Here is a 14,277-nt window from a genome sequence, read left to right as displayed (position 1 = left end):
TCATGGCCTATCTGAAAATTTTCCCTAATTAAGAACAATTTGTCTCATTCCTTTTTTTTACGATGAAAATCTAGTGATAATGAAAAAATTATGCTATCACAGCGTAATATTACGTAACATTCCAACCGTGTGGAGAAATGAGGAAAAGGGAGGAAAAACAAACATATACTTGTGCACGTACATGCTAAGATGCTTTTTCAGAACACTCAAACCCCACATCTCCAAGAAAGCTCATAAACACAATTTCTGTCTCTAAATTCCATTTTGTGTACCTTTCATCTCAGAAAGCAAGCAAGGTTACTCAAGAGAGAAGAAATTCCCAGACTCTTCTACAGCTAACTTTATTCTAGGGAGGTGGAGGGAGGCAGTGCTGTCTTCAAAGGTACTAGTACTACCCATCTTTCACAAAGAGTACTCAAGACAAGGAATCTGGGGATCCCTGGGTGGCGCAGCGGTTTAGCGCCTGCCTTTGGCCCAGGGCGCGATCCTGGAGACCCGGGATTGAATCCCACGTCGGGCTCCTGGTGCATGGAGCCTGCTTCTCCCTCTGCCTGTGTCTCTGCCTCTCTCTCTCTCTCTCTCTCTGTGACTATCATAAATAAATTAAAAAATTAAAAAAAAAAAAAGGAATCTGTGAGGTGCAGAATCCAGCAATGCCAGTGGCACAGAAGAAATGAGTCCAACACTAGGTGCATTATGGTAGAATAAAGGCACCTTCAGGTTTGAGATGTTGGCTCCATAAGCTCCATGATGAACAACTTAATAAAAGGGAAGATGTGGTATACGTACATATCCCACATATGGGTGTGTATACACACATGTATATGCATATATCTCTCACACACACACAGACACACACACAGAGATGAGGGTTCCACACCTAGGACAGGAAAGACACAAAAGTGAGGCAGGAACTTCTTGTACCAGAGGGCAAGGAAGCACTCATTACACCAAGCTTAAAAGGCTTCCACAAGCCAAATATGAAACATTTTGAGCTTCAAAAAAATGTCTACAATTGTTGGTAACATGTAGAAAAAATTAAAGTCCATGCATTTACAATGGTACTAAAGCAAAAAAAGTGAGAAAAAGAAACAATTAATTTACCACCATTAGTGAGGTGATTATTATATCATCTCCTTACTCAGGAAATTGTTGAAAGGAAAATTAAGAATTTTCCTAACTTTTTGATAGAAATTATTATTCTGAACTGATGAGGGAAATCTTCATAGAAGACTGAAGGCTAATCAATGTAAAAGGAATAGAATTAGAAAATTAGCATTTGGCAACAACCAAAGAAATAACTGGTTCAGACAAGGATCACTATCATTAGGTGAAAGACTGCTAGAAAAAAAAAAAAAGAAAGACTGCTAGAGAAGTGCAACAGTATAGTTCCAAAGTGTTACCATTCTACAGATTACTTACTAACTACAGAAGGAAAAAAATGTCTCCACTGGAAATCTGGTATTTATCATTTTGAACAAATGATCAATCAAATTCAACATCATTAATAATGGCATAATATTGGGATCCCTGGGTGGCGCAGCGGTTTGGCGCCTGCCTTTGGCCCAGGGCACGATCCTGGAGACCCGGGATCGAATCCCACATCAGGCTCCCGGTGCATGGAGCCTGCTTCTCCCTCTGCCTGTGTCTTTGCCTCTCTCTCTCTCTCTCTCTCTCTGTGACTATCATAAATAAATTTAAAAAATTAAAAAAAAAAAAAATAATGGCATAATATGAGATTATATTTCTCTTATTGTGACCCAATATGAAGTACAGAGCAACACCTATGAAGAATTCTTACCAAAAGTATTTAATCTGAATCTAATCAGGCCTTAGACTTAAATGCTAATTTGTGGGAAATACAGAGATAAAGGAACAAATTAAATGAAACTGTGAGGAAACAATCAGAAAATTCCAGAAGCAATATATTCTATAAGAAAATGGCCTAATCTCTTCATAAAGGCAATTTCTTGGGGTGCCTGGGTGGCTCAGTGTTTGAGTGTCTGCCTTTGGCTCAGGTCATGATCCCGGCCGGGGTCCTGGGATCCAGTTCTGCATCAGGCAGAACTCCCTCAGGGAGCCTGCATCTTCCTCTGCCTCTCTGTGTCTCTCATGAATAAATAAAATCTTTAAAATAAATAAAGGCAATTTCTTGTGGCTTCTAAATAAAATATTTAAAAAGACTAAAGATATATGTTTGGAGAAAAATCTGAACATTAACTGGATATTAGATGGTTTTAGGAAATTACTGTTAATTGCCTTAACTGTGACAATATACCATAAGAACAATGAAGCAAAACAATCTCTTTAAGAAGGTACATCTGAGGTTTTTAAAGTATGAAAGTGTTAAGATGTCATGATGTCTGCAACATAAAAATTTACATATTATACATATAAACATATTCACATATGTACATAAGGCAAATATAACAAAATGTGAATTATGAAATCTAGGGGATAATTTGTATAAAGGTGATTATTGTACTATTCTTTGAATTTTTCTGTATGGTTAAAATTACAAACAGTTGTAAAAGGGAGGGTGAGGATGGGCTCAAAATGCACTTCCTCCAGGAAGGCCTCCCAAAGGAACTCTCCTCTAAACCTTATCACTCTCTTACAAAGTCCTCTCAACATGGAACACAGTGTATTATGGTTCCCATTTGAACCGCTCTCTTACTATTTCACATATTCAGGAGATTTGGTTTTCTAACAAGACTGTGAGCTCCTTCAGGCACAGGCATTTTAAAATTATTTTCAAATTCCTCACAGCTTTACAATCAGAAGATTTTTAAAAAGTACTAGTACCAAGATTTTGTGAAAGTACTCATTAAAGCACCTTTAACTAGGTTAGCTTTTCAATTCCTCAACAGAATGGCAGTTCGCTTGTACAAACAATTTTGAGTCAAAGCTATCAAAAGGAGATCATAAAACATCACTTATGGGCTTAGAGAAACTAGCATCTAAGAGTTAAAGGAAGCATGAGTTTTACATGTCTTCTGAGCAGTGTCATGAATTTGCTGTTATCCAGGCATATGACTTTATTCTCATGACATTACTCTTCAGTCAAACAGTATCTTCCATCACCACTCCCATCTGCAAAACTGTGACGGCATTTATCCACAACTCCTGGGGGTAATGAAACTTAACAAGCCACATAAAGAACTTAAAATCTTAGATGAAAGGCTGCATAAAGATAAAAAACATGTTGATAATACAGTGTTGGTGAGGAAGGAGGCAGCGTCCTACACTGCTGGCAGGAATATAAATTCGTACAACTTCTACAGCAAGCAGTTCGGCAATATCTAACAAGATTAAAAATGCATATATCCTCTGGTCCACCACTTCTGCTAGGAATTTACCCAAAAGATACCCATGTACCTAAAAAACACATACAAGGAATTAACTGTAGCACTGGAAACAACCTAAGTCCCCAATAATCAGAGCTGGCTGAATGATGGTACATCTGTACAAGGGAGTATCTGTCATCTTTCAAAAAGCAAAAGGTATTCTATTACTGTATGGAATGATGGCCAAGATATACTAAGTGAAAAAAGCAAAGTGCAGAATAATGGCTATAGTATCTTCCCATTTGTGTAAAACAATAAACAAAGACAAAAACTTAAAAGGGTATATAAGTAGTATATACTTGTAGAAGCGCTATCTCTGGAAGGGTAAACAAGATACGAGTAACAACAGTTTCCTTTGCAGAGGTTTTAACTAGAGGGATGAAAAGAGGACAAAGAAGGAAAATTTTTATCTCTGTGTACCTTCTGAATTTTGTTTTATGTGTATGTGTTACCCATCTTGTTTTTTTAAAGATTTATTTTAGAGAAAGAGTGAGCGAGTGCATGGTGGGGGAGGGAGGGAGAGGGAGAGAGTCTTAAGCAGACTGTGAGTTAAGTGTGGGGCCCTACTCGGGGCTCGATCTCAGGGTCCTGAGACCACCATCTGAGCCAAAACCAAAATGGGATGCTTAACTGCGTACGCCACCCAGGCGCCCCATGAGTTACTGATTTTAAAGAGCCTCTGAAAACATGGCTCTACACCAATACAAATCAATGATACTCATCTCAATCCTAAAAGCAATCATGCCTTCACAGCATAAAATTTTTTTAATATGCCATTAGACCAGGTGAAATGTTTCCAGATAAAAACAAAGCATCACACACACACAAAAAAAAAAACCCAAAGCATCAGAGATGACAGAAACCTTCTGAGAAATGGATATTTATTACCTCGATAGTTTTATTTCAAGATTTTTACCAGAACCGGATGCAAGTCTGGACACAGGCATCAGTGAACATCTTTCAGTTCACTAACCACTATGAAGGGCTCAAACAGAAGTCACCAAAGTGCCATTGTACACCAACCATTCCCACCCTAAGTGTGGAGCTATCACAGTAACTTATACTTCTCACTCTTCACACAAGGAAAACAAGATGAGTCTCCAGCTCTTTCCAGGAAACAAGATGATATATGCCCCCTAAATTCCTGTCCTGCTTCCATGTCATCTCTTGGTTCCCACTGAAACCATGGCAACAGGAAACAGCACAAAAGACAGCTGAACCATGCAAAGGCCAGGGTTAAAAAGGGAAGTGAAAATATGTATGTGTGTGTGTGTGTATATATATATGTGTTTTAATACACACACACACACACACACACATACATTAAGGCTCCAAAACGTAAGGTTCTACAGTTAAGAATGGCAGGGATCCCTGGGTGGCGCAGCGGTTTGGTGCCTGCCTGCCTTTGGCCCAGGGCGCGATCCTGGAGACCCGGGATCAAATCCCACGTCGGGCTCCCGGTGCATGGAGCCTGCCTCTCCCTCTGCCTGTGTCTCTGCCTCTCTCTCTCTCTCTCTCTCTCTCTCTGTCTCTCTCTCTCTGTGACTATCATAAATAAATTAAAAAAAAAAAAAAAGAATGGCAGCCAAGAAACCTTTGCTAGAATACCAAAGAAAGGACACAAAGGAAGAAAATAGAAAATAAGGCTTACTAATACTGTCCATTCCCAGTTATCCAGATAGGAAACAGGTTTGGCAAAGATAATTGAAAAACACACAAAAGGCTGCCCCCCACCCCAACAATTCAACTATATTCATTTCAATGCTATTCAGCAAATCTTCTGCTTGTAAGAGTTTATCATTTCCTCACCCTGTTCTGATGGCAGAGGGAAGAAGCATTGAAGTATCTGAGAGCGGCAATAAAGCAGCAAATTAAGGACTATGAATAATCTGCCAACTGAAAACCTAGGTCCTAGATCACTGAAATATCACTGTACTTTAGAATTCCTTATTTTATATTGCTCTTCGTTATCTGCAAATGTGCAAGAAACATCACTCCCACTGCTTCAAGTTAAAACCTCCACAGGGTAAGTTATTTTCCACTAGTAGTTTCAGATTGCTTTTGTTTTCATGTGATGTTCACAGAACATCAATAATGTACAGCTAAAACTGAAAGTGCTAAGGAAGATCCTTTTTTTTTTTTTTTTTAAAGGAAGATCTTTTACAAAAGAAAAAAAAAGAGGCAAATAGGTCACACGAGGTCTGGAGAGAACCCTGATGTCTTGATTTACAGTTACTGCTCAAAGCCTTACACTGTGTTCTTTATCGCTACCTTATGTACTTCTAAGACTATTAAGAATTTTACTAAAAGGTAGTCCCCCTTATTTTTGTGACCCTCAGTAACTCCTTAGAAAGGCCACCAAAATCCCCTGCCAGAATTACTGAATGGGTTGGGGCACCTACTACTAAGTTTAGGAGATGTTTATATTAAAAGTACAGCATGACTAAGAGAGGAAAGAAAAGTAATGCTGGAACTAGAAGTTGCAGTGACAGTTTCAAAAGAAGGGTCAGCGTGGGGCACGTTGGCTCTGGAAGGCGTTAGTAGCCTGGGAGTCTCTAGGGCAACACCAGATGCAAACAGTGCTTTGTCGGTAAGTCTGTCAAATAATTTAAACTCTCCGTTTTGGATACGAGCAACAGGCGCACTATCTGGCAGCCCACTGTCTGGGAAGAAGGCGGGCGCGTGGTCAAGGGGCTCTTTATCCCGCAGGTCCCTGCAACACAGCGATGCGCATGCGCCCCGGGGGCAGCGAACAAGCACCCCTACCTCGTTCACACTCGCGCATGCGCAGTCACCCATCTCGCCGCAGGCGACAGCTCACTATTTGGCAAGGGGGATGGGGCTGGGAAAACGATGGGGGGGCTGAAGGCAGGGGGCGCATTTGTGTCTCCTGAATGATTGGGAGAAGGAACGGTTGATTAGGCTCTGGCATTCCCAGGCCACGTAACCCAGGGTGTGGGATATGGGACAGGGAAGAGTATGTGTGTGGCGGGGGGGGGGTTCCGGGGGGGGGGGGGAGTTGGGGTCAGTCACCTCTTAAGGGAGGCGCCCCCCCACTCCGACAGGACAGCCCTCTCCCTTGACTCTCCTCCCCCCACTCACCTGAGAACGGCGGCGACAGCTGCTGGTCCCCGTCCCCCTGCGCTCGCTTCATACTGTCCGCAACATCCGGGACCTGCGGGACCGCCGATACACAAATACACACACACTCGGAGCGCGCACACTCACACACACACACACACCGACACACACCGGCCGGGGCGTCATGGCGTCAGCACGTCGACGCAGCGAGCGCGTACCCGCCGGGCCCCACCCCGCGCGGCCTCCGCCCCTCTTCTCCCCTCCCTGGGTTCTCCTGCCCCTCCCCTCCTCCCACTTCCTCAAGACTCCGCCTACCTCCCTTAGTGCGCGTGCGTCCGGGCGGCTTCCCGGGGCCGGAGGGATTTGAGGCGGAGGAGGGGCCTGACTAGAAAGAGGCGGGAACGCGGAGGGGGTTGCACGCGGGGCGCGGCGGACTCCACGGAGGTGCGAGGCCCGAGTAGAGGCCTGGCAGGCGGGGGGGGGGGGGGGGGGGGGGGCGGCGTAGCAGTAAAGGCATTGAACAATAGCAACCTATATTTGCCAGAAATTCGTGGATTACCAACAACTTTAACTTGCATTCCCTCGCTTTTTCTAAACAGCTCTGTGTCAGTAAAATATTTTTTGGACTTTACAATAATGCTAAAGACTTGAGAGTAACTGAATGTTGGCATTTGGAAACAAAACCTCTCGGTTTTCTTGTGGGGGGGAGGACGGGCATGTGGGTGGCTTAACTGAAAGGGAGCTGATTCAATGACAGTTTGTTGTCTTGGACACCTGGGTCTCCAGTGGGCCTCGCATCCTGGCTCCCAAGGGCCATCAGGGACTCCTCAGTGGAGTAAAAGGGAAAAAAAGTCACCCCCATGTTAGAGTGATGTCAGTGATTCATGATTGCTACCATCTTTTCCTTTAGTTTAAACTTTTAAACGTTGCTCCGACTGAATCAAGCCAAATCACTGGGAGCAGATAGTGTGTCTTCTCCACACTGAGGTAGTGTCATCACACAGACACATGCACTCAAGTGCCAGAGGCATTAGACCCAAAAGAGCAACCAGAAGTACCTGCAGGTCATGAGGTGATAAAGTGTGGGCCCTCCCTTGGGAACAGCTTCCGGAAGCTTTGCTGCCATGGGACTGTCTCCAGGAGACTGTGCTCACTTGTCTCCTGCCACACGCATCCTGGCGCCAGGTGGCGGGTGAGTGTGTTCATTAGGGAAGGCCAGGAGCTCGTGAGCAAAGCCACAGGGTTTTGGAAAGAAACCCCTGATGGTGCCAGGCTGCCCTCTGCTTTCAAGGACACGAGCGCGCCCTACAATCGCACAGCTGAAAATGTCCTAGGAGTCATAGACAAAGCATTCCAAGCTCCTAGAGTTGCTCCAACTGTATTTCAGAGAGCGTGATGGAGAAATGGAGGTCCTGACTTTCACAGTGATGTAAATCCTGGGCCTACCTTGCTTTAAACAAAAAGAGCTTTCGTCACCTGGTAGGCTGATGCTTGCAACTTTCCAATTAGGTTCCACTCATCATCATCATCCTCAACAGTCATTCCTTTAGCGGAAGCCAGCAAGGTTTTTGGTCCTTGTGAAAACTCGGAGCCCCCCACAGATAACCCGGTAACCCGGTTCAAGTAGCTGACTCCTGGTGGCACTGAGCATGTTCAGTTCCTGTACTCTTTACTTGAGAGTTCACAGATCGGCAAGGAAAGAAAGAAAAAGTGTACTCCTTGGAGGGAGGAGCACAGAGTGGGGAAGGGGTTCAGGAAAAGGAAACGAGGCATGGACAACATACTTTAGCTACCTCACACTTGGGGCTAATCAATTGGTATAGTCAGCTTCTGCCTGGAAACTGGGAGGAAACTCCTCAGGGCTAGTGATTCCGTGCTAGCAGCGTGTCCAGGCTGGCCCTGAATCTCCAGAGATCTAGAAGGACATGAGTCCCATCTGTAGCCTGGTGCAATGAGGCTCCCGTTCTGCTGTGGGGACCATCCCGCCCACCTGAGATGTGATCCACCAGCCTCTGTACAAAGGGCTTTGATTTGGTGTAGATCTGATTAAACGACTGTAGATGTCCTTGGAAACACTGTGTGGAAGAATTTTAAACAGCTTCTCCTTTTTAATATGCACTTCCTCTTCGGTTTTAATTATTTTGTTCCTACATTTTCCCTTTCAATTTACTAAAATCTAGAAATGTAATTAGAGCAGAGGCTGGGCTCAGAGAAAGCTGCCAGGATTTCTACAGCATGATTAAATATACGAGGCATCCCTTTAGTGTGGGACTGAAAAATAGGATTCTCATTATTATCTTTCCCTTATCCAGGAAAGAATCAGCGCCACGTACAGATACGGATTTATTGAAAACGAAGCACTAATTAAAAACTCACCCAGCCTCTTGACGAGGTTTGGGGAGGGAAAGTGCGGTTATTTCATTATTTCCTCCATTTACTGTTTTGTTGTTGTAACCGCAGACAAGCAAGAAGCCCCCCCCCACTCCTCTCTCTTCAAAAGAAAATTCTTTTCTCCTCTTGTGGGACTTAATGAGGGTTTTATCTATGCAACAACAATCAAGCTTACAATGGCACCAATTCAATTCACTGCTCCTTGTGGTGGTCGGAAACGTGCTGAACTCAGTTTTCTTAATTCCAAAACACAGATGACAAAGTATTCCTTGGCTGTCATGAGCCAGGTCTCGGCAAGGGCTCTGTCTCAAAAGACCATAAGACATCTGGTCTTTATCCTGCCAACAAGGATCTTCAGCTCCATTTTACAGTCCAGTAAGCAAAGGCATGATTTCCCTTGAAGCTATAGAGGAGGTGGAGGCAGGCAGGACTGAACAGATGAGTACAGACTCCCATCCAGTTGCAACCACTGTAGCAAGATGCAGTCCTTCTCTCCTCTCTATACAATAATTCAGTTGGCCAATCAGTGAACCCCAGCCCATAGCCTTCCATGGTGGAACACCGCATGGACATCAGAGACATGTCCATATGTCCATGTGTCCATACCACATCTCATGTGTATGCAGGAAGGAATATCCTTAGTGCAGAGGCCTGGTCTTGTGCTCCAGAGGTTCCCAGTCTAAAGGAACAGAGACAGATGACACCCTCTGGGACACAAGTGTACAACCATATGCAAGGAAGCATGCCAACAAGAACACATTGTTGAGGTGGTGCTGAGGCCACAATAGGATTAATGGAAAATTGGCAATGGAGAAATATTGATTGATTAAATTTCACAGTGAGATAGTTATGGCTTAATGAGTTCCAGCCTCCTTGTCTGGAGACTCAAGTTCAAACCCAACACTAACACTTATTATAATATAAACTTGGACAAACCTCTGTGAGCCTCAGTTTTTCCACCCAAACAATGGAGAAAATAATGTCCACTGGATCATGTTGTTGTGAGGATTAACTGAAATAATATTTGAGCATAGCAGAGTCCCTGGCCTAGAGCAGACCCCATTTATTATGGGTGTGCTCCTGAATGTGGGTTTGGGGGTAAGTGTTTACACAGCTGCAGGTCCTCAAGCTCTGCTTTACTCTGTATACCATTCACCACCACCACTACCCCCACCCCCCCCACCCCCCCCACCCCCGTTCTCAAATTCTTTCAAGTTCTTTGGGAAGCAGGGAATCAAGGAAATACCACAGGTGTCTCAGCCAGAACATTACCACTTGCTAGCTGGGGTCCCTGAACAAGACTTGGAGTCTGTTTCCTCACAGATGGGTCAGGGTTTCTGGTTGCAAGAACTACACCAGCTCTGGCTCTATCAACCTAAACTGGAATTTCCTGAAGAGATACCTCTGGTTTCCAGAACTGACAGGAACTGAGGAATCAGATTTGGAAATCTGGCTCATGGAGGAAGAACAAGCTTCTTCAGCAGGACACTGTGGCCAGGAGGTCCCATCTCTGGGCACTGCTACAAAGTGCCACCACCAGACATATGACTTCCACTGCTGCTGTGGCAAAAGATGTCTAAACCCCTTTCATCTTTGTGCATCATGCTGCAAACCCAAAGCCCAGGCAGTAGCACCCAGGTGGCCAATCCTGGTCAACGTCCTGGGCCCTGATGCCACGGGGAGCCCGCTAGTCAAAATTACTAGTAGTTCATTTATTGACCTCTCTGTGCCATCAAATATCTCAGCTTGACCTGGGCCCTGACCACCATACTGCCATGGCGTTCATGGTGTAATGTTTAGCCCTGTTTCTCACTGATGTTATCCATAGCAGAGGACTCATCTCACACAGGAAGCAGATCAGATGCTAGATGGCCAGTTCTCCCATCTCATCTGTGAAGTGGGCACCCATCACAGGGTAATACGTGGCATCGAATGATGTAATATTTGTTCAAAATGGCTTGGCATACGAAAGCCATTATGTTACTTTACTTCCCCCTTTAATAAAACGAAAGGCTTAGAATGGCATCATTATCTGAAGATTTGACCGATATGCTTGTAGATCAATTGGAGTTCTGAGTCTTTAACCCAGAAAAAATGGCTGGCAAACATGATGGCTGAGGAGTGGGGAGCCAGGCAAAGAAGCAGCAGTGGGAAAGAGAAGAGAGGAAGTGGCAACTTTGAGTCGTAGCTTTTCTCTGATTTCTGCCTTGGACTGGCAACACAGTCATCTCATGCGTCTTTAACTTGCTCTAAAAATAACCTGAAGTCATTGCTTCAAAATAAGTTTTAGAGGGTTGATATTTGTTCTCAACAAAGAATATATTAGCAAATATAGATTATTCACCGTTATAAATTCTTTTCAGTGGGTTTTTTTGGGTCCTATTCTAAATGGGATTGACCCACCACCTGTTGGCATTTGTGCTAAAATAACATATACTTAAATGTAGATCATTAGTTTAGCAAAAACACATTTTTTCCTCTGCTTCAAGTCAAGCAGAAATTACTTTGGATTTTACAATTTTAGATCATCCTTGCCATGACTCTACTTTATCAAGGTGAATTGATTTCAATTGAAAGTTTACTCTATGATAGAATCTTATATTTTTTTAAAAAAGGATTTAATCTAAAATTCAATTATTGGAAGGTCTGTGCAAAAGTGAACAGTCAACTAGCACTTACTGAATGCTCCCTGGGTACAGAGCTCTACCAATGTAACTACAAGAGAAGTCAGAATAAATAGGAATATTTTCCTTATTCAGATAGAATTTTCAGTTTAGAATTTAAGGAAATCCCAAACTGGAAGGAACCGTAACGATTCTCCAAACCGGTGGTTTTGGAATGACACTTGCTTCTCAAGCTCTGGGCTTCTGAAGATTTGCATCAGGGGCTCCAAGGAAGGGGATGGAGGGACAAATGAGGCTGGGGCAGGTCAAGTCAAGCCAGTCTGGTTCTCTTTCCACTCATTAAGGCCAGGAATCAGGAATAATCTTTCAACTCCTTTTTTTCCCCAATACATCAGCAATTCCCAGAATCTCCAGATTCGAAGTATCCCTTGAATCCATCCACTTCTCTTCATCTTCCCAGTCCCACTCAAGTCCTTAGCCACCACCCACTTTGGCCTGAACCACAGTGAGGGGATCCTAATTAGTCTTCCTGGTGTTTGGCTTGTCTCTCCATCCATTCTTCACCCAGCCACCAGGGCAATCTAATTAAAACCTAAGTCAGATTGCACTGCACCCTTGTTCAAAACCTTTGAATGCTTCTCGTTGCACCACGAATAAAACCCAAACTTTGTACCCCTGCCTACAAGAGTCTCATACTCAACCAGGTCTCATGTCCCTTTTTCCCTGTCTTTGCATCAGCTGTCTTGGCCATGTGTCAATTCCTGGAACTGGTAAAACCCATCAAGACCTTTCTCTCCATAGACATTTTCAGTTACTGTTCCCCCTGCATGGAACACTTCCACCCTAACTTCTCACATGGCTGGTTCTTTCAGGTCTCAGTTTAATTTCACATCCACAGAGAGCCTTCTTTGACCACCCACCCTGTCCCAAATGAGGACCTTTCGTTATCCTCTATCATGGTACCACATTTACTTCCTTCACAGTACTAACAACAATTTTTAATTTTTTGAGTATTTACTTGTTTACTGTGGGTCTCCTCTAATCAGCTGTCAGCTCCGTAGCAGCCTGTTCTGCTCTCCATAACGTGCCAGCATTCGGCCCATTGCGGATGTGTGGACGGAAGGTGCTTAAGTACATGCTGAACGAACAAAGAATGAATGAATGAATGGTAGAAAACTCTGGTCTTGTCTGGAATATCAAAGAAGGCTTGAGCAGAAGTTGGAAGCCTACATGAAAGGTCAGTAGGCTAGGGATGTGGAGAAGGAAAATGAGGAAGGAAAGTGACCCAGAGACAAGGAGCTCCTAGGGCCAAGAAGAGGAGGGAGACTTTGTGAATCTCAAGAGAAATGAGTAGCTGGAGAGAGAGAACAAGTGGGAGGGGCTGCAGGAGGTGGGTCACAAGAGTTAAGCAGAGCCAGCCAGCCTCCCTCCCTAGGACCCAAACCTCAGGCCCTAGATCAGGGAGGAGTGAATTCCTAAAGAGAGTTCAGAGCACTCGTGGCAGGTGAACAAGGCCGACAACAGAAGACCATTTTTCCTGGCTTCCCTTCTGCTCCTTTGGCTGCTCCTTCTCAGTCTCCTTTGGGGGCTCTGCCTTTGGCCATCCTTTTTATATCCATTTTCTTTAGCTTCTGTTCAGTTCCTCTCCTCTTCACACTGTCCTCACTTGCCTCCAAATCGCTCATTCACTTTCATGGCTCCACTGCCACCCATCTGCTAAAGAATATTCCAAATCCATCTCGAGCCAGGTCTTTCTCTTGATTTCCCATCTTAACACACCCAGCTAGCAGATTGGTATCCTCAGGTGGATGTCCCCTAGGCACCTCATAGCCTATCTAAAACGTGCTTCTCTTCCAGGGTTCTCTATCTCACTAAGTAGCTACATCTGGGAACTGGGTCCCTGATTCCTCCAGCACACTTCAGATGCAACACCATGTTCTGACAATTCCATACTTCAGTTATAGCTCAGCTCTGCCTACTGCCTTCCATCCTCACTGACACTTCCCTAATTCTCCCCTGAATGATGGTGACCTCCTCACTGGCCTCCCAGCCCCTGGTCTCCCCCTTCCAGTTCATTATCTGCTCTGCAGCTAGAGTGAGATCTGTAAAATGCCAGTCCAATTGACTCACTTCTTTGCAGGCAACCCTTCCATGGCTCCCTGTTACCTTCAAAATAAAGTCCATACTCCTTAATAGGGCGAAAGACTCAGGGGCGCCTGGGTGGCTCAGTGGTCCAGGTTATGATCCTGGAGTCCTAGGATCGAGTTCCCCATCAGGCTCCCTGCAAGGGAGCCTGCTCCTCCTTCTACCTATGTCTCTGCCTCTCTCCGTGTCTCTCATGAATAAGTAAATAAAATCTTTAATGAAAAAAAAAAAATAGGGTGAGAGACTCTTGACCAGGGACAGTGCCTTGTCTCCAAGGCCTCTCTTACCCTCCCCATCCCACTTAGCAATACAGTTTTCTGTCACACACAGGACTACTTTTAATTCCCACCAGTAAACCAAGTTCTCTCTTTCTGCTCATGCTGTTACTTCTTACCAGAATAGTCTTCCCTACACCTTTCCCTGGCCCCACCCCCGACCTTCCCCTGGCCAATTCTCTGCTGGTTATCCAGGCTTTGATTTTACCCATCTGGTCCTCCAGGAGGCTGTGCGAGTCCCCCACCCCAGAACTGAGTTGCCCCTCCCATCTCACACACCCCCCTCACTCGGGCTTACATGGCCCCTGTCTCTATCCCTCACTTGGTGTAAACTACATGGGGACAGGATTTCCTTTTTCTTTTCCTCTGTCACGTTTTTAACACCAAACAGCCTTCCTAGCACATAGTAGGCAT

At 44.5% G+C, this 14,277-nt stretch overlaps 1 protein-coding gene across 4 annotated transcripts in view; it reads right to left on the bottom strand.

The window, feature by feature from the left end:
- Positions 1-6,640, bottom strand: part of SPOP (speckle type BTB/POZ protein) — a 67,466-nt gene extending 60,826 nt beyond the window's left edge. For 3 of the 4 annotated variants that reach the window (XM_072780149.1, XM_072780148.1, XM_072780150.1), the window contains exon 1: positions 6,450-6,640. The gene's annotated coding sequence lies outside the window, so the exon portion shown is untranslated. The remainder of the gene's footprint in view (positions 1-6,449) is intronic. The other variant, XM_072780147.1, reaches the window with a different exon arrangement.
- Between the last annotated feature and the right edge of the window lie 7,637 nt (positions 6,641-14,277).

Source organism: Canis lupus, chromosome 16 (assembly GCF_048164855.1).
Source record: "Canis lupus baileyi chromosome 16, mCanLup2.hap1, whole genome shotgun sequence".
In the NCBI taxonomy this organism is placed as follows: domain Eukaryota; kingdom Metazoa; phylum Chordata; class Mammalia; order Carnivora; family Canidae; genus Canis; species Canis lupus.
The sequence above is the reverse complement of the archived record's forward strand: the minus strand, read 5'-3'. Positions and strand labels throughout refer to the sequence as shown.